The sequence below is a fragment of the Suricata suricatta genome, chromosome 8, assembly GCF_006229205.1.
Source record: "Suricata suricatta isolate VVHF042 chromosome 8, meerkat_22Aug2017_6uvM2_HiC, whole genome shotgun sequence".
NCBI classification, from domain to species: domain Eukaryota; kingdom Metazoa; phylum Chordata; class Mammalia; order Carnivora; family Herpestidae; genus Suricata; species Suricata suricatta.
In genome coordinates this window covers 94168900-94185584 of record NC_043707.1, presented here as the reverse complement: position 1 = coordinate 94185584, position 16685 = coordinate 94168900, and positions in this window count along the sequence as shown.

The window sequence follows — 16685 nt, the reverse complement described above, 5'->3', positions numbered from 1 at the left end:
TACAGTGTTTCTACCAAATATTTTCTTGCTTTTCATAGGCCAATACAGTTGGATAAATAAGATGAAGGACAGAACTGCTTGGATTGAAGGAGGGGTTGCATAGAGTACAGTTAAAATGCTCTTTTCTGTTCTAAATGCTGATTCTATTCTGCCCACATAGCAAGGCTATGCCCTCTCAGACAATAACGCTGACTCCCAGGAAATGTAACTTCTTCAACATTGAATATCTTTGTTTGGGGAACATTGACCAAGTAGAGACTGCATTATAATATTGAAGATAGTGGGTACTTATGGCTTTGAGACTTATGCTTTGAGTTCTTCTTTCTTTAGGTTGCTTCCTTAAGATTAAGATTGCTTCCTTAAGTGCATATGGCTGCAGAGTTGTGGTCAAATCTGAGTAACTCCAGTATCAGCTGGGAGAAATGAGCATTCCCTGGAGATTATGGCAATACCAGCTGTTCTGCAAGTTCAATCCTTAAAGATGGAAGAAATATTAAAGACCATTTAGTCCAGTGTTCTCAATTTGGAGTAATTTTCCCCTCAAGACCTATTTGGCAACACCTTCAGACATATTTGAATGACAACTAATGGGTGCTCCCAGCATCTAGAGGGTAGAGGTCAGGATGTTAAAGATCCCACTGTGTACAGGACAGCCTTCCACAACAAAGAATTCTCTGGTCCAAAATGTCAGTGTCTTGCTATCAAAAAAAATCTGCTGTAGTCCATATGTTTGTCCAGAGTAGAATTCATCTACAGTGACTCATATGCAATTTTCTAGCCACTGATGGAATATGTCAAGATCAAGTGCTATTTCACTGGAAGTTTGTTCTACTATTGGACAGGTGGTAGTTTAGTTGCTTGTTCTTGGTGCTCCCCAGTGCTGAATGCACATCATCACATTGTATCATAATTACCTGATTCTGTAAGTTCTTTTTCATCCATTGGACTGTGAGCTCTCTGAAGGGCTAGATCTAATTTGTATTTATCTTTGCATTCCCAGCTTCTGCATGACACCTTGTGCAAGAAAACAATTTTTGGTAAAATTTCAGGGAATAAATAAGTGAGCAAAAGATTAGAGGTTTTACATTCCAAGGCATACCATATTTAGGACTGAAATTCTTATTATTTTCAGGTTGTAGGTAATGAAGCTCTAGGCAACGAAACTTTTCTCTTGCACTGGGGGTGGGAGAGAAAGAACACATGTTGCATCAGGCTCTATTTTGCCTTTTCCTCTAGGCAATCCTTGTTAGTTTGGAAAACTATACATATTCTTTGCACTTCTCTTTCACTGGATGCAAAATTTCCTTATAAAAGTGCCGACATTGGGGCAAATGGAAAATATTTTATAATCAACAAGTTTAATTTGCTGAGTGCTTTGCATTAAAATCACTGAAGTAGGTTGGCCTGGCCGATTCCCAAACTCCATTGCCAAACTGAGAAGCATTTTCTCAGTCTTGCTTTAAATGGCCATGAGCCATTGGACCACTGGGCTTGGACCAATATTAGAAGGAAGGAAAGAGCATGGAAACCAATTCTCCTGTGGGGTTGAGAAGGCCAGAGTAATTGACCGCACTTTCCCAGTTTTAGTTTAAAAGTCTGTAAATAATACGGGTAATTCCCATTTGTAAAGAGCTTACATAGGACTTTTACATCTGTCTCACTTTCTCAAACTGTAATAAATGTGCACCTAGGAGGTAGATGTTACGGGAAATATGTACACCACAGGATAAGTATGACATGGTTCTTTTAGGGAATCAATTGCTTTTTTAAAGAAAAATGTGGGACAAATAATTTGATATATTAAAATATGAATATATTGTGGAATGGAATACACCATTAACATGATCTTTTTAGATAAAACTAATTTCAAAAAAAAACTGCACTCATGGTGTGGGTGCTTAGAACTATATCCCTAGACCATTTTATTATTTATGTTTGTAAGAAAAGAGCGGAAAAGTTGACACAGCCACCGTGACACACATTATCTTTTTTACATTCACCACTCGCTGTTTCTTTTAAAAATTTTTTTAATGTTTATTTATTTCTGAGAGAGAGAGATAGAGTACAAGTAGGGGAGAAAGAGAGAGGGGGAGACACAGAATCCAAAGCAGGCTCCAGGCTCTGAGCTGTCAGCACAGAGCTTGATGTGAGGCTTGAACTCACGAACTGTGAGATCATCACCCGGGCTAAAGTCGGACACTTAACCGACTGAGCCCCCCAGATGCCCCATCACTTTTTCTTCTTTTTCTGGAATTTCGTCCTCTCTTGTTAATTCTTCAAACACATTTGGTTTGTACTGTTTTGTTTAATTTAATTGTTTAATTTTGTTTTATTTTAATTTAAATTCAAGTAGCACCCAGTGATTCATCACTTCCATATAACACCCAGTGTCCATCTGAACAAGTGCCCTCCTTAATGCCCATTGCCCCCCATTGAGTCCTTTCTTCCACCACCACCCCTGCAGCAACCCTCAGTTTGTTCTCTGTATTTAAGAATCTTAGAGTTTGTCTCCCTCTCAATTTTTATCTTATTTTTCCTTCCCCTCCCCTATGTTCATCTATCTGTTGTGTTTCTTAATTCCACATATGAGTGAAATCATATGATATTTGCTTCAAACACATTCTCCAAGGCTCAGCTCAAAACTTACATTCTTTTCGAAGATTTCTCTGATTCCCTGGTAGTGGGTTCATTCTCCATCTTCCACCTGCCTATGTTCAGCCACTCCTCAAACTATATTGCAATTAGCTGTTTATATGTCCATCTTCCCTGATAGGGTATCTAAAGAGGGAGAGAACATGCTTAACCTCCATTTTTCTTCATGGTATTTCTTTCTTTCTTTTTTTTTTTTTAGCATTTATTCATTTTTGAGAGAGAGAGAGAGAGAGAGAGAGAGAGAGAGAGAGAGAGAGAGAGAGAAGGAGTGGAGGAAGGGCAGAGATAGAGGGAGACACGGAATCTGAAGAAGGCTCCAGGCTCTGAGCTGTCAGCACAGAGTCTGACGTGGGGTTCGAGCCCATGAGTGGTGAGATCATGACCTGAACTAAAGTCGGACACTTAACCCACTGAACCACCTAGGTGCCCCCATGGTATCATTTTTATAAAAACAACCTATAATGACATCCTCATAATCAGGCCATAGTAAAAAACAAAAACAAAACATCTTTCTAAATATTTCTAAGAGACTGATCATAATTTCCTTTCCTTGACTAATCACTTTTTATTTAGTCAATATGTACTTACTGAGGTTCTAATGTGAACATAGCCCTGTGTTTTGTTACATAAAGAATATTCACAAAGCGTAAGAAAAGGGCTAAAATATATGCAGCATCTACTCCGTGCTAGGTGCCATGCTAGCATTTTATAAATATCATCTCATTTAATCTCTGCCACACCCTGGGAGGTACTATTGATTCTATTTTGCAAATTAGGAAAGGACATTCCCTATAATTAAATCACTTGTTCAAGGTCACTCAAGATGTAATCCTTATATTGGGAGGGGGGGAATTTTTAATTTAATTAAGGTAATACAACACACACACACATACACAGTTTATTTGCAAAGTTATTTCTTAGGTGCCAAAGGTGTAGCAAAGTGAAAAGAATAGAAATTCTGAGTCCTGCTTCATGGCTCTGTAGCCTAGGACCTGTGCAGTTTTAAATATGGGATAATATCTATTTTCCTCCCCATACTGATTCTCCTCCAGCAGAGAGCACAGGCCCATTCCCATAAATGGGCCTGTCTTAGTCCTGTGAGGTTAGCCTCCATGGATTTCTCTCTTGGGCTCTCTGACAGTCTCCCTTCTGGCTGGAGTGTCCCATTTCTGTTGGGACAGGGATGAACACATTTTGAACAGATCCCTGTGTCCAAGCTTCAGTTTCCTCATCTGTAAAGTGAAGATAATGACGTGATTCACAAGAATTTTGTGAGGATAAAATATGTTAAAAAGTACTTTGTAAAAGTACTACCAAAATGCTTATCATTGTAAATTTAATGTTCTTTCCTATTACAGTTTGCTTTTGCATTTATCAAATATCTACTGAGGATCTATTTAAAATAAGGTCCTATATTAACTGCTGAGAGGATTCCTCTAAGCAGAGATTTTAATTAGAGAGGGGAAGACATGCATTTAGGCTAAGGGAGGGTGGAACAGGTCTTAATAGAGGAAAAGAGATGACCCAGCCTTAAAGAATAGCAGGATTTGGGGCACGTGGGTGGCTCAGTCAGTTAAGTGCCCAACTTTGGCTCAGGTCATGATCTCACAGCTTGTAGTTCTAGTCCCTCATCAGGTTCCATGCTGACAGCTTGGAGCCTGGAGCCTGATTCAGATTCTGTGTCTCCCTCTCTCTTTGTATCTCCTCTGCTCACACTCTCTCTCTCTCTCTCTCTCTCTCTCTCAAAAAATTAATGCTAAAATAAAAAAAAAAGAATAGCAGGATTTTTTTGGGGGGTAAAATTGGGCAGAGGCAGTGAAAAAGATTGTAGAGGAGAGGAAATGTGTGAGGGGATGTGCAGAGATGGGAGACAGCAAGTCATATTCAGGGAGAGTGAGCAAACCAGTTTCATAGGAAAAGAGTCTGAGAATTCAGTGTTGGGCTAGATTTTCAAGGACTTTGTAAAGAGTAATTATATCCTTTAGGAGTCTGGATGAATAAGAGGAAAATAAATTCCAATGTATCTTAATATCTTTTTCCTACTATGACATTTGTCCTATGAAATGCTCTACATTGAAAAATAAGTGATCCGGAGGGATTTGGATGTCTTCACAATATTATTCGATTGATTGTCGTAATGGATTTTGCAGTGGATTGCATATTATAGTGGCCAAGAAAGGATTTGACTGAAAATAGACAATTTAGTCCAACCAGTACTTTGTCGACAAATATTTCTTGAACTTCTACTATTAGATATTATCTTGGGACCCAAAGAGGTTTTAAAAAATATACATGGTTCATTTACTAGACGTCCTCCACATGCTTTATTCCTGCTTCTCTCCCACACGTACTCCTAGGGTCCAGCAGAGAGCTTGGCCTGTATTTGGTAGACACAGTACACATGTATCATTTTTATTCCTTTTGGTTAAATAATAAAATGAATGACTCATTTGAGATATGATCTAGAGCACAGCTACTCAGTAGAATTTTCTGTGATGATAAAAATGTTCTCTATTTGTGCTGTTCAACGTGGGAACTGCTAACTAAATGAGTCTGCTGAGGACTTGAAACATATCTAATGCAACTGAGGGACTGAATTTTAAATTCTACAAAGAGGAAAGGGAAACAAACCACAAGAGACCTTTAATGAAAGAGAACAAACTGAGGGTTAATGGAGGGAGGTGGTTTGGAGATGGACTGGATTGGTGATGGGTATTGGGCAAGGCACGTGTGATGGGCACTGAGTGTTGCGTGTAAGTAAGGAGGCACTGAATTCTACTTCTGAAACCACTAAAAAAAGTTCCTATGTCTAAAAAATAATATTATTTAATACAAATTTAAATTTAAGTGGTAACATTTGGTTAGTGGCTACTGTATTAGACAGTGTAGGTTTAGAGAGAAGTGTTCTTTAGTAGGAAATCCACACAAAATCCATTCATCATGTCTTCACTCCATAGTTGATGAAGTCTCTTTCTATACAACCTAACTGCTACAATATTTGAGTCAGGATTTCATGGTTCATGGGGTAAGATTCCAGGCATTCCAGGCACTTCCTGTGACTCCTACCTTGTTGTTTCACTTTAAAAATACAGTTTAATCCATGTTTACTCAACTTCTTTCCTAAAAGGTTAAATGAGGGTGGCAGGAGAAGGTTTTCCAACTGTAATCATTGTGATTCACTGAATGTGTTTACACCTGGCAGGCTTAAATTAGCACAAATCTTAATTTAGGAGCACCTGTAGCCAATCTAGCTAATTATAAAAAGGCTTGGTAAGCCCGTGATTATGTTAAGAGACAGACTTGCTACGTGAGTGGTGCCCTCAACACCGGGCTAAGAACTTCTCCGCGGGGAAGATGGGTGAGCACAATGTGCTTGTTTTTTATTATCATTGTTTGAAAAATTATGTGCATAGATGCAAGATGGAAAGTATAGAGAATGCACAACATAATTTTTACACAAAATATAGGGTTAAGGAAGCCTTTCCTAATTCAGCATTCTAACATTATGTAACCTCAAATTACCTATCTAATATATGCTAGTATCAGATATATCTAATACATGCTAAAGTATATTATATGAATTAAGAGCATTTTCCTTTGTAAGCATGTTTTGTTTAGTAAAATATTAAAATTTATGCCTTCATTCATTATCAATGCTTTGAACCTCCACTAATTTGATTAACCTGAAATATAGTCCTTCCTTCTTCCTTACCACTACTACCGCCGCTACTTGCCAAAGATTCTTATATTAAATTATTGTGAGTATTCCAGAGTAGACATAATTTTCTATATAAAATAATCACTACTAACGTTTAACTTCAGTAAAAACAAGTGTTTCCTCTTTTTGTTTTCAGTTTTGGTTACTGACAAATACCCAAAGCCTTAAGCAATGCTTCGTACCTACCAAAAACTCAAATATTTTATGTTAATCAACAAATATAATCAAATTTGCCTATATCTTTACAATCCCTCATTCTACCATCCAATACACTTACCATCTACTTAATTGACAACTAATCACTGCTACTCACAAGTTATTTCCTATGCCACCTTCTGGCCCCTTCCTGACCTCCTCTAAACAATGATACTGTATGTCCCCCCAGATAGCTGACCTCTGTGAGCCCGCCTCTAGAATTCCATCACCAACAGGTGCACTCTTTCTGCTTCATGTGATCAGATCTTCCTGTGGGGGTCTCTATAACAGAACTGACTGGATGCACCTAATGATGTCATTCTTCTCTCCAAATGGCTCTTCTTTCCAGAAAACAGGTAATTCTGGACACAGCATAGTGGTGGTGGTGGTGGTGGTAGTGTTATATGTGGGTGAGAAAATGCTCCAATGTAATCTGCTAGTGTAAATGAAAATGCATTTGTCAGCAGTGATCAGGCCCATTTGGTCTGGTCTACTTTTCCAGACTTCACTTAGTGTGATTTTTCTCATAGAAACCTTATTCATTCTCTCCCTCCCCCTCTCCTTCCCCCTGTCCAAGCCCCTTCAAAAAATTCTAGTTTATTGTGTGGTTGTGGTATAGGTTTATGCCCCCTTACAGGAAGTTCCTGAGCCACATGAAAATCAAAATCTGTGTTTGAATATATGTCCTGTTTTAATAAATTTTTAAGTTTATTTATTTTGAGGGAGGGAGAGAGAGAGAGAGAGAGGAAGAGAGAGAGAGAGAGAGAGAGAGGAAGAGAGAGAGAGAGAGAGAGAGGGAGAGAGGGAGAACTAGAGCTAGAGAATCCCAAGCAGGTCCCACACTGTAAGATGTGGGGCTCATACTCCTGAACCATGAGATCATGACCTGAGCCGAAATCAAGACTCAGACACTTAAGTGACTGAGCCACACAGGCACCCCATGAACATCTGCTTGTCTTTTCTAAGACTGGTTATGCCAGAGAAGTTGGGCTATTCCAGGTGTGACTCATGGAGGGAATGAAATTGGAAAGCCTTTGCAGTTAAACCGGTCTTTATTGGGGTGGGATAAGATTTGGAATGGGATGTGACTCCTTATGCTCCCTTTTATACTTTGTCATGAATGAAAGATGAGAAGTTAGGTGACTAGGTTACTGGACTATAGAACTTTCTATAACAGTGATTCACAAAGCCAGAGAGGTATTAGAGTTACCTGGGAGTCTTAGAGACACAATTCTGGGGATGCATCCAGCGTTCCAGAGACTTTTTTATTTTCTAGTGATGGAGTTCTTTTAGCATTTCCTGGACTTTGGGAGGCTACACACGGAGCCTCTAGGATAGTGCCTCTCCACTGTTACATAAATGGGACACATCAAAAATAATAATGTTAATGTTTGCACTGTACCTCATGGAAAAGGAACACAGTAGCTTGTAGCCTGAAGCAATCACCCGAAGGAGGCTCCAGACACACAAAGGGCAACAGGGTGCCCAGATTGCAGAAAGGATTAATCTCGGCACATTTATACTCCTGTGCCACTTCACGTGCTTGGTGGGAAGCTTTAATTTAGAGAAATTATAACTAACTCAACCCTTCAGTCTATTCTGTATCCTATCTGAATGAGACCAAAGTAACTTTGTAGGTCTATATTCCCTGAATAATATTTACTTAAAGAGGATGGAAGACAGTTGAAAATCTATAGAAGGAAAGTGACTCCAAAATAAAATGTTTTCTTTAAATAAATGTACAGAAAGATAATTTGCTCCAATACAAGGATAACTGGAACTTAGAACACTTGATTTTCATGTTTTGCTCAAAAATCCTTAACCTTAAATTCCTTATCTTGGAAGAGTTCTTTATCTGAGCCTGTATTTCTAAATGTATCTCCTTTTCCTCTTCAAATACCCTAACTTCCAGCCCAAAAGACTGTGTTTACTCCAACAGTTTGGTATTTCTCAACAGAGGCTTTATGTTCAAACTTGTTTTTCTTTCTGAATCATTTATCCTTAATGGTCCAAATCAAATTTCACTGTCTCATAAAAAATGTTTCTCTCTCATCAGAAACAGAAACCATATCTTCCTTTAAAATCTTTTTTAATATTTATTTTTGAAAGAGAGATAGAAAGACAGAGACGGGAACGTGTGAACAGGGGAGAGGCAGAGAGAGAGGGAGACACAGAATCTGAAGCAGACTCCAGGCTCCAAGCTGTCAGCACAAGAGCCAATGTAGGGCTCGAACTCATGAACTAAGTTGATTTTGGATGCTTCACTGACTGAGTCACCTAGGTGCTCCCACACCTCTCTTTTTTTGAACTTGTGTAAAGTCTTACTTGGGTCTCTATTATTTTACTTTTCATCTTCTATTATAGCTATTTATACATGATCTGATTAGTAGGAATTAGACAAGCTTAGGTTCAAATCTAGAATCTGCCACTTATGATGAATTATTTTGTAAAAATTATTTAGACTTGCTAATTTAAATTCCTTAATCTAACAGATTGTGAGAGTATCTTGTATTGTGAACTGTTGGGAAACTATAGCCTCAGTTCTCCATCCCATATCCTTGCCTTTTGTAATATGATTTTGTAGCTCATGCATCAATAGGTGGTCTATTTCCCCAGTCCCTGAACTTGGGCTATTTTTGAGAGTTGTTTTAACTAATAGATATGATGAATGTTGAGTGTGCTAGTGCTGAATTTAGGCCTCAAGAGACCTTGCATGTTCCATTTGCTCTTCTTAATCCTGTTCATCTGTCATATGAACAAGTCCAGGCTAACTTGCTGGAGCATGGGAGCCCACTTGGAGCAGAGATGAGCGGTCCTACAAAGGACATTATAGATAAGCCAGCAATTAACTGATATATGGGGAGATGAGTAAATGAAAGGTGTGTACAGGTGATATGAAAAGAATCCCACACTGAGCCCAACACAAATTACCAGCACATAGAATTGAACTGTGAGCTTAAAAATACATAGTTGTTCTAAGCTGGTCATTCTCAAACTTTAGCTTGCACCAGAATCCCTTTGAGGACTTGTTAAAACAGAGATGACTGGGCCCCACCTCCAGAGTTTCTGATTCACAGGTCTGAGTCGGGGTCCCTAAATTGCACTTCTAACAAGTCTCCAAGTAATATTGATGCAGATGGTCCAGGTACCACATATGGAGAATGACCATTTTATGCTGCTAGTTTTTGAAGTGATTTGTTAATGTAGAAAAAGCTATCTGGTAAGGATATTGTAAGGCCTAGCTACTATAGATTTAAAAGATCTGGCAGATAGTAGGCACTCAAGAAGTTTAGATACTATTACTTCTTCTATCTCCTTAACTAGCCTGTAACTTTCATAAGTGAAAGGACAACTATCTAGTAAGTTCACTCTAGTCTTCCCTCTCAATTTGCATATGGTAAACACTTTCAGTCCAATATGTTATATAAATAGCAAGCAGATGTCCTACACAATTTCTTTGCTCTTTATCATGATTATATTCTCTTTCATAACTGGGAGATATTTCCTAAAGATAATTTGATACTCTTTAATCAATTCAAAAATCCTTGTGGCTTTCTAGCATTCATAAGTCTATTAAATTGTAAAAATCACAGAGGATCAAAATTTTATCACATGATGGTTGAAGATGTATAGTGCTACAGTATCTTGAGATATTGAGGATTCTGGAAAGAGGGTAGCTTAAGTAATCACCCAGGAAAAGAAAGAAAGCCAAGGAGAGAACAGACAGGTTGGGAGGGAAGGGGGAGATTATGGACTGAAGATCTCTGTAAAATATAAAGGCCCCTCTAGTGGGAGTACAGTGTAAGAAAATAGAAAAGGAAAGAGTTATCTGAATATAAGCTATTAGAATTTAAGATTTGGAGGATGGGTTTATTAAATAATGCTTGAAGTATATATTCTAAAACAGATTCCAAAGTGATTCTGATGTGCAACAAGTTTGGCAATGAATATTTTAAAACATGCTTCTTACTATCACTAAAAGCCATGATAAGAGAGAAATCTATATCACTTCTGTGAGGGCTGAAAAACTGATGCTGTGAATGTTACCCATTATATTATTCAATGTTTCCTACAAAATTCCATGAAGAGAATGTCTTTCTAATTTAGTGCTGAAAAGAAGATTGTCGTTCCTGAAGAATTGATATATTTTTTCCTTTAAGATGTTGAAAGTTATAAAACTCATCATGGTTATCTCCTAATCTTGGCTGCTAAAATACAGAGAGCTTAGCTATTTCCAGATCGTATTGTGTCCCTTCTTCTCCCAGTGCTCCTTTGAATACCTCTATGCTACCACTTACACGTCATATGTAAGTTATTCATTAAATATATTCATAATTTTTTGAAGACCCTAAAAGTAGGGACTGTACCTTCTATATTCACTTCTAGTAACGAAACATAGTGCCTGGTGTGCAGATGGTAGGGATTTTTATGTTTGTTTTTTGACTAAAGTATAACCAGCTAAGGTTGGCAACTATCAGATGATTTATATTAACACTCATGGTTAATAGGTTTGTTATTTAACGGGTTTTAATTTTATAGTTTGTTCTAATCATATGCATTTCATTCTGAGTATGAGGAAATCCTTTCCCTCTACTTCTTATATTTTAGGTGAAGAGAGTTCACATAGTCTTATACTTCTGGCTTCTTTATCCCAAGGGAGTTGGGGTGACTCATCTGATTGGTAAATCTGAGGAGAATAAGCCAGACATGCTCTGCTTAAATCCTCCATTTTTTTCCAGTTATATCTTTTAAATCAATTAGATCTGTGTTTGATATACTTTCTTTTATTTCTCTATTTATATAGATCTAGCTTATCCTCTGAAAGCTCAAATGCCTTTATACATACATTCCTTATTCTTTGATTTCTTGATACTTTTTCCTCTGTCATTGCCAGAATTAAAATTGTTTCCTGAGCCCCCATTTTTCTTCACCTATAAAGCACCCTTTAATTACTTTGCTGCTGATGGCCCTTGCATATTTCAGAGTCAGGTTATTTCCCAAGATTAAGACATCACAAGAATGCCATAATGAAATTTTTGGTTTGGGATCAATGGTTATTTTTCCTACTTTTTCTGTAGAAGGAGAACTTGCATCTATAACCTGATGATAGCCCACTTTTCTTTTTATTTTCCAATTAATAAATCAATTTTATTTCAAATATTAAAGCTATAATCTTTAAAAATTTTTTTTTCTCCTGTTAGACCTATGAGTACAAACATATGGTATCTGTCCTTCTCTGCCTGACTTATTTCACTCAGCATGACCCCATAGGGAGGGGAAGGGGGAAAGAGAGTTGGGGAGAGGCACAGATCATGAGAGACTATTGAATACTGAAAACAGAGGGCTGAAGGGGGAGGGAGAGGGGGAAAGGGAGTGATGGTCATGGATGGGGGCACTTGTGGGGAGAAGCACTGGGTGTTATATGGAAACCAATTTGACAATAAACTATTATTTAAAAACTGCAAAAAAATTAACATTTATTATTGAGAAACAGTGACACAGTACAAGCAGAGGAGGGGCAGAGAGGGGAAGGCACAGTATCTGATGCAGGCTCCAGGCTCTGAGCTGTCAGCACAGAGCCCAACATGGGGCTCTAACCCACAAACTACAGGATCATGACTTAAGCTGAAGTTGGATGCTTAACCGACTGAGCCACCCAGGTCCCCCTTAAAGCTACAATATTGATTTCCAATATTTATAAGTATCATTAACAGGTACTATAACATAGAGCCTCAGGAATAACATAAAGGCAGAAAAGCCACACAACTCCAGACTAGCTTTGGCTTGGTTCCAAATAAAGGTCAGTGTTTATAATCTGAAGGCCAAAGTATCTTGCAATGAAAATATAGATCTATTTGAAAACTATGTTAGATGGCATGAAATTATCAGTCCTTTAGTGCCTGAATGTAGTGCATACGACAACTATTTAGTAAAGGAATAGAAAGATGATGAATGAAAATAGTCTAAATAAGACATTTCATGATCCCTGATTCAACCCAGGGGTTTTGGGGAAATCCTTAAAACAGTATCCACCTTGTAGTTTAAGTTCTTCAACAGCGAGCCAAAATATGTTGCCTCCCATCTTTGATAAGACTAAGTTGGAGGATGTATTTTATATACAGGACCGTAAACTCCCAATGTTAATTCAGATTACACAGATTTATTTCCTTAACCACAGACAAGACCAAACATCCAGAGACCCCCATAAAATATTGGGCATTTAGGGACAGAGAAGAATGTGTGATCCCTGGGAAAATATGCTCTTAGAGGAAACAAAAAGGGGGGGAAGTGCTGTGATCATGCCCAGTTTACACTTCCCAAATATACCCACGTAAGTGTATGTCCCTTCACTTTCCCTTTACTGGAGTATGTAAAGAGAGGGAGAGCATTAGAGACATTAAGGCAAAGAGACTTAGATCAATCATAACCTTTTTTTTCTTTTTTAAACATTTTTTAAATGTTTTTTAATTTATTTTTGAGAGACAGAGATAGCACGAGCAGGGGAGGGTTAGAGAGAGAGTGAGATACAAAATCCAAAGACAGGCGCCAGGCTCTGAGCTGTCAGCACAGTCTGTGTGGGGCTCAAACCCATGAACCGTGAAATCATGACCTGAGCTGAAGCCAGACGCTTATCAGACTGAGCCACCCAGGTGCCCCCAATCATAACCTTTTAATAAAATAAATTTATAGAAATGATTGGAAAAAAGAAGATTCCACTGGAAAATACATATATTTACGTAGGAAAGTCTGCTCTGAAATTCCTAGGTATTATCACTAGAATGTTGTTTTAAGTACCAAAATGAAAAGCTTACTAGTGGGGTTGTGATTCAGTCTGCTTTTTGACAGTTGGTGAGATCCAAACCACTGCCTAGGAGTAGCTGAAAAGTAGCCTCAGCCTGCAATCCTACCAAGTATTTGTACACTTGTACAGTCAGAGTTGCCCAGTGAAGCACTGGGGTGTGACAATAATGCTGATGACAGAGGGGACAACATTTACAAGCCCTCGTTTGCCAGCCATGGGCCAAGTGCCATATATGCTACCACATTTGGTCTTCAAAATTATCTTCTGAGTTAAGAATCCATATTCTCATTGTATAATTATGGACAACAAGGTAAAGTAGCACACCAAGAAGAACTCCTAAAGCTGAAAGTAGCAAAGTCAGAATTTGACCCTGGAGTGACTGAGTGTAAATCATGTGTTCTTTCACAAATGCCAAGGTAAACACCTCTGTAAATATTATGGGGCTGGCTTATGAGAACTCTAAGACTCTTCTGACTTACTGTGTTTCTATGACCTGACAGTGTGAAAAATTCCTGCTAGTTAAATGCTACCCCAGATCATCATTTCTCCTCTTTCCTCTTTTCATTATTTTTGTTTTTCCCCTGCTCTATGTGAAAGCTCCAAAGGGCTGATTAGAAAGGTCTTGCATAAATACAGTAAAAGTTATTATAAGGTTATCCAAAGGACAAAATGGGGAGGAAGGCTATGCTACAAGTAGAAAATTGTTGTTTGAATTATAACCTGGTCGGACCTGCTCAGGGACCAGTAGAGGAAATCATTATGTGCCAGGATTCTGTAAAATAGATTTTACGTCAAATTTTAAGACAAAAAGAATGGAATATAAAAATGGAAGATAAGTATTTTACAAATATCTTCTTAGATGTCCTAATTTGAGAGACTAGTTATATAGAATCCTGATCATCATCATTCCAGGAAATATTCCAGATATATGGTTCCCTAATTTAATATCTGTAAAAATCACTGGACTTTGCAGGTAAAGGTTTGGATCTTACTGTGTGAAATAGGATACATTGGTTGGCCTCTCTGAGCTTTAACTTCAGTACAAAGAGCTAAACATTTATTCCACAGACTTGCTGTGAGTGGTCAAGGAAAGGAAAATTATATTCAAATGCCTGGCATAGTGCCAGGCCTTTATCTGATATTAATAAGTGACAGACTATACTTAAATCATCAGAGGTACAGCATTGCATTTCTTCAGATTCCCAGATCACTTTCTTGATATATTTCATAATTTTGGAAAAGTCTGAAAATAATTTGCATTTATTCACTCATCCAATTACCATTTTTGAGGTCCCCTTGTTATGCCAGATACTGTGTTCCTCTCTGTGGACACAGACTAAAGGAATGTTTTCAAATTGGTTCTGATGGAGTAGAGAAGAAATCAGAAAAAAGATAAGTATAAAATGGTATAAAATGGTATGAAACATCATGTGATGGAAATAATCCCTCAGAAAGGATCCCTAACCGTAAAAGAAAAATGATCCAAATGTAATTAGGTTTGTAAGTGTAGTCTTTCTTTGGTGACTTTGTAACTCTCTCCTTTTGGCCTAATCCCATATTGTTCTCACATGTGACTCTGATTCTTATAACTTGAAGATACTTGCCTGTGACACTGAAATGTACATTGGACTTGGGAACAAAAGAACTGAATCTTAAGTCTGGGTTTATCATTTAGCAGTTGCTAGAATAGGCAAGTCAAAACACATCTGTGAACTTTAGTTGTTCCTTCTGTTAAAGCACATCTTTCTACTTGCGTGTGGTATGTGTGCATGCATGCATACATTAAAAGTTTTCATTTATGGAATACTGCAGAATAACTAGTCAAATGGTGAAGTTTGAAAGACCAGCATTAGTGTTTCGGTTTAACAGTTGTGAAAAGGGCAAGAAAATTGGACAGGGTCAGCTCGACACAGAGCAGTGAGCTGAATGGTCACCAAAGGGCAAAGATCTGATTATACGTATCATCTTTTAGTGCCAGCTGAGGGTCGGAATCTGTTTCCTGGATCAAATGATGAGATTTCAGGCAGGGATGGTTATAAAGTGTGCATGCTGACACCCCCACAGAAGACCTACCCTTGGACTGTAGTCCCCTTCCCTACTGAGTTCAAGTAAAGTCTCAAAACTTTTCCTCCAGGTAGTCACTACTAATCTATCAGAGCTGGCCCTCAGGTTGAAACTTACTTGTCATTCCAGACTTATAATAAACTTATTTGTCACTCCAGATTTATAATAAACCATCAGGCTCTGATGGTGTCTTTGACATGGCCCATGGTGACTTCTTTCAGCTAATCTGCTTACTACCTGCAATCTTGCAGTCATTGGAAGGAAATATCAGGAAGAAGGATTTCACACATTCATCCCCCCAAATATTCAGAAATTCTAATTAAATACATACTGTGACCAAAGACTTAGTGCCTACAAGTGTCCTTACAGCTGCTCAGCTGAATCTCCAGGTTTCCTTACTTCCCTGTGACTTTTTTCTTGATAAAAGTCTATGACCTAAAGTCATCTGCATGTGTCTTTCTAATAATATAGAGAAGTGAAAGCCACTCAAAAAGCTTTGTCACTGAGAAACATAATAATTATGTTCATTATATGAACATAATTTTGTATATTGACCTTATATTTTGTATATTGACTTTGTATATACGAAGATGGGATTTATGTGTGTGTATATGTATGTATATACATGCATAGGTGTTATATTTTTTTCAATTGTAACTGTATTGCTATACTTCAATTTTCATTATTCATAGCTGATATATTCGTCATCTTGGACTGTGATCAGATTGCATAGACTGGATGGCTTAAATAATAAAATTTGGTCTTCAGTTTTATTTTCTTCTAATGATTTTGGTTTAAACATCTGAAAATATTTGCCTCATAACATGAGTTGGGAAGTATCCTCTTTGATTTTCTAGAAGAGTTTGTGAGCAATTGATTAATTTCACAATATTATCAACCATTTAATGGAAAGATACCAGTGAAGCCATCAGAGCCTGGAATTTTCCTTGTGGTGAGGTTATTAGCTACAGATTTCATTTCCTTTATATATGTTATTAAATACAGCTATTTCTCCTTGAATGATTTTTTGTAGCTATGTCTTTCAGATAGTTTTCCCATATTTAAATTGTTCAACTTACTGGCAAATGTTCATAATTTTCCTTTTATTTCTTTTCTTTATTTTTAAAAAAGATTTTATTATTTGTTAAAAGGTAATCTCTATACCCAATGTGGGGCTTGAACTCACAACCCCAAGATCAAGGGTTGTATGCTCCACCAACTGAGCCAGGCAGGTGCCCCTGTGTCTCTAATTTA